Source organism: Gossypium hirsutum, chromosome A04 (assembly GCF_007990345.1).
Source record: "Gossypium hirsutum isolate 1008001.06 chromosome A04, Gossypium_hirsutum_v2.1, whole genome shotgun sequence".
In the NCBI taxonomy this organism is placed as follows: Eukaryota; Viridiplantae; Streptophyta; class Magnoliopsida; order Malvales; family Malvaceae; genus Gossypium; species Gossypium hirsutum.
In genome coordinates, this window is record NC_053427.1 from 84,817,370 (window position 1) to 84,821,999 (window position 4,630).

At 32.7% G+C, this 4,630-nt stretch overlaps 1 long non-coding RNA gene across 1 annotated transcript; it reads right to left on the reverse strand.

Moving 5' to 3' along the window:
- Nucleotides 1-2,635: 2,635 nt before the first annotated feature.
- On the reverse strand, nt 2,636-3,445 carry LOC121228254 (uncharacterized). The gene is made up of 2 exons (XR_005925797.1): nt 3,325-3,445; nt 2,636-3,001 (listed from the first exon to the last, which is right to left on the reverse strand). It is a non-coding gene; the product is annotated as an uncharacterized lncRNA (long non-coding RNA).
- Nucleotides 3,446-4,630: the final 1,185 nt, after the last annotated feature.

Sequence of the window (4,630 nt, forward strand, 5' to 3'; positions counted from 1 at the left end):
TGGTTTGGTTTTACTGTAGGAGGAGAAACTACAGCAGGAAAGAAGATGGGACCATGTCTGTCAACGTAAACAGAGAAATGGTGACAGCAGCTAGGAAGTTTTCCTACAAGGAGCTAAGACTTGCAACCAGTAGTTTTGCTGATGAAGGTCTGCTTGGGGAGGGAGGTTTTGGAAAGCTTTATTTAGGCTTATTGAGGGACATAAGCTGCAATATTGCTGTCAAAAGGGTAACTCCAAATTCCCAACAAGGGTTTAAAGAGTATGAATCAGAAATTACCACTACTACCAGATTGATGCACAGAAATTTGGTCCAACTCATCGGTTGGTGCCATGACAAAAATCAGTTCCTCATTGTGTACGAGTTTCTTCCAAATAAGAATCTCGATTACCATCTACATAGAGAGCCATGCTTATTGACATGGGATAAAAGGTATAAAATCGCTATGGGATTGGCTTCAGCGTTGTTCTATCTGCAGGAAGAATGTAATCAATGCGTGTTGCATCGAGACATCAAGTCAAGTAATGGTCTGTTGGATTTGAGTTTCAATGCCAAGCTTGGTGACTTTGGGTTGGCTAGGCTTGTTGACCATGGACAAGGGTCTCAAACAACACAGGTTATGCTCGGGACGGAAGGTTATATAGCACCCGAGTGTCTTGACACATACAAAGCCATTAAAGAATCCGACATTTACAGTTTTGGTATTGTTGCCTTAGAAATACCTTCCGGAGAGAAGGCGATTGCTGTAATCGAAAGGAATGGCCAGAGATTCAAAACAAAACTGGTGGAATGGGTTTGGGAGCTATATGGGAAAGAGAGTCTTTTTGATGCTGCAGACCCAAGATTGTCTGGCAATTACAACATGGAACAAATGGAACGGCTGCTCTTAGTCGGGATGGCCTGTGCTCACCCAAACTATTTTGACCGCCCATCCATAACGCAGGTTGTGGACATCCTTTCTTTCAAAGCTCCACTACCCATTATACCACCGGAGATGCCGATTCCAACATACATTGTATCACTGGAAGACACTATTGTTACATTTTCAACATCCCTTTCATCCAATACTAGAGGCTCCAACAGAAGCCAAAACCAAAATTCTGGCAATGGTTCCAGTTGTTGAGATATGGTTGTCAGTGAGCCAAGGAGTTTATGAGGGTCAAGTCTGTTAAGATTATGCTAAGTCGTTTTTTTTCTCTATATAAAGGGTCATTTGTACTTGGTTTTTGCATGAGAAAGTATCTTTCTGGTGCTCATTGCTCTTGCTTTACTTCCTTGTCTTTCGTTCTTATTGGTATCCGAGCCAAGGTTGGGAAAAAAATGTGGGTCTCTTAATCATTTTATTTTGCAGCAACAACTAATGATGGCCTCTGAAACTTTTGTTCATCCTGCTCTATTGGAGCATGTTGATGGAAAATTTCTTTTAGACTGTCGCTAGTAATAGTGTGCGAGAGCCAGCTGTTGGTATGTTCGAAGCACAATGAGCAGAGTTTGAAGCCAGGATCGAAGGCAAAGAAACACTTTAGATGAATTTTATTCCATGACTTGATCCTTACAAGAAAGACCAAGTAGAGAGGAAGTTTTACCCCGCATTTAATTTTTCAATTTATCAAGACTAAGTCTTCAAAATTTATAATTCCGAACTCAAGCAAATCAATTTTACCGTTGTTAGAATTGGCCTGGCCAAGCGGATTGGATCGGTTAAACAAAAAATTCATCGGTACATCTTTTTAGAAATAAAGTTGAATTAAATGATCCATGAATTAATATTAATTGTATTGATTGATTTCGTTTGTATCGATCGAAATATATTAAATTAGTTGACACTTTTTTAATTTTTAATTTATTTTTTTATTATTTATTTGATATTTGTTGAATTATTAATTGTCATATACATAGTATGTGAATGTGATGATTTTATTTTTGATTTATGAAGTGCCTTTTTTTGCTTGTTTATTTTTTTAATTTGTTTAAAGATGGATTATATTTGTAAAGTTTATTGAAGAATATTTTATATTTGAAATTAATCTAATTTTATTATTTAATATTTGTAAATATTTCTATATACGTATATCAAATACTTTTAAAAATAACAAATGGGCCATATATAATTCAATCAAATCAATTTCAAATTTCAAATTTTAGACTAATTAAAGTTTTTTTATTTGAATAATGTAATTACATATAAATTAAAATATGTATGTAGGAAATTTATTTCTCGAAATAAGTTTTTAGGGATATTCCGACACAAATGGGTATCTAAGTCCTAAATGTTTTACAACAGTTATTGTAAAATTTATCCTCCAATTATTTGCTGATGTTGGAGCTTTGGTTGCTACTCGTTCCATGACCTGTTAGAACAAGAATAAAATTTTGCTTGGGCTATGGGAAGGCTTCTTCCTTTTTGGTTTGAGTTGTTTATGACTTACAAGATTGTGATATATTTGACATAACAACAATGTACTTCGGCTAAGATTCTCAAGCGTTTCAATTGATCTTTGTGATGACCATGAGTTTATTAGATAAAGATTAAATGCTTATCCTTATCACCTTGTTTAATGAAAAGTTCATTACGAGATAACTATCAATTTTTTTCGAGGGTTTTTTCAAGAGATTTGTCTGCTGTTTTAGAGGAGATTATCTTGTGATCTCAATCTGACATTTCATCCTATAGGCGTCACTTTCCCCTTGGTACCACATGACTTTGAGAGCTGGAAAATCTTCAAATTCATATGTACAGCCCAAATTTTACCCGAGCCCAAAATAAAACAACCCAAATAAGCCCAAATTTCCTAAACCCAACCCAAACCAACCCATTACGGCCCAAACATCGAACCCAATCTAAACCTAAACCCTAGCCCAACTAGCCCAAATCTAAAATTTAAAAAAAAACAACATCAAATATTGCAAACCCTAGGTGCGCCGCACCTAGGGTGTCTGACCTCTCCACGTCAGCCACCATACCGCCGCTCCACCTGCTACCACCTGCTCCCGTTCCATCACCTGCAAAAGGAATGACAAAACACGCAATAAACAGTAGCAAATCATGTGTAAATGGCTATAAAAAGCCATCTAAGAAACCATTGTAAGGGGCTGCTTCTTCTTGAACGAATAAATGAAATAGAAAAAAATGAGATGCAAATATTAAACTACAAAAATCTACAAAACAGATTCGGAGAAAAACCAAGTTAAAAGGGTTTTTTTTTTTGTCTTTCTTTTTTATTTATTTTCTTTTTTTTTATCTACTTACATGTACATAGATATTTTGTATATTTTTCTTTAAAAATCAGTTATATATGAATATATAAAAAAAATAAAAAAAGTACCTTTTTGGAGTTCTAGCCACCGTGACGGCGGCACCGGTGGCGGGCCACGGTGGCTACTGGTAGGAGACCTCTTCGGACCCTCAGCCCCTGCAGAGAAAAAAAAAAGAGAGAGGGGAGGGATTTTTTTTTAAACAAATGAAAATTGAATTTTTTTTAGAAAAATTTGTCTTTTATAGGTGCTTAAAACGACGTCGTTTTGGGGCTGGCCTTAAACACCCAAAATGATGTCTTTTTACCCCAATTCGACCCGATCCAACCCGCTCCGGCCTAGGATCCGCGCATTTTTTTAACGGAAGGGCTAATTGCACTTTTAGCCCTTCCACTTTTTATTACTTTGTAATTAAATTTTTTTTGGTTTTAATTTTGCCCTGAGTTTGTGCTGGGATTTCAATTGGGTCCTACTTGATGCGATGCCGTTTTGGAGGGCGGTGATATTTTCCCCCTCAGTCCCTCCTTGTTATTCACGCATTCAATGTGGTCCATTTCCTTCATTATTTATCTCGAATTTGCCCCGAATTTTTGTTTTAAATTCAATTTAGTCCATTGTTTAGTTATTTAACTACTTTATTATTAAATCAATTAATTTTTTCATTTTCTTTTACTATTATATTTTTACTATTATTGTTATTTTTATTTTCATTACTACTTTATTTATTATTGTATTATTGTTATTATTTTCCTTATTATTACCATTAAAATCACATTTCCTTTCTATACCTATTTATTTGTTATTATTATATTTTGTATTATTATCACTATTACTATTATTATATTTATTATCATTATTATTCTCCCTATTATTATTTCCTACTATTATTATTTATTGTCATTATCATTATTACGACTATCATTATTATTATTTTATTTATTATCATTATTATTCCTATTATTATTTTTTACTGCTAATATTTATTATCATTATTGTTACTATTATTATTTATTATTGTTACTACTATTACTTATATTCGTTAGTATCATTATTAATTTTATCTGTATTTTCTTTACTATTATTTTTATTATCATTATTTATTTATTTATTATTATTGTTATTATTATTGTCATATTATTATATATGTTTTATTTCAAATTGTGCTTTAAATATTATTTATTTTAATTTGGTTCTTTACTTCCAATATTTTTAAATCTTTTCCCTTATATTTATTTATTCATTACTTTATTATTACTGTCCTCGCTATTATTATTTATTTCATCTTTACTTATTCATATTCATATATATTATTATTATTATTGTAATTTGTTTGTTAATATTACTATGACTATTATAGCATATTAGTATTATCATAAC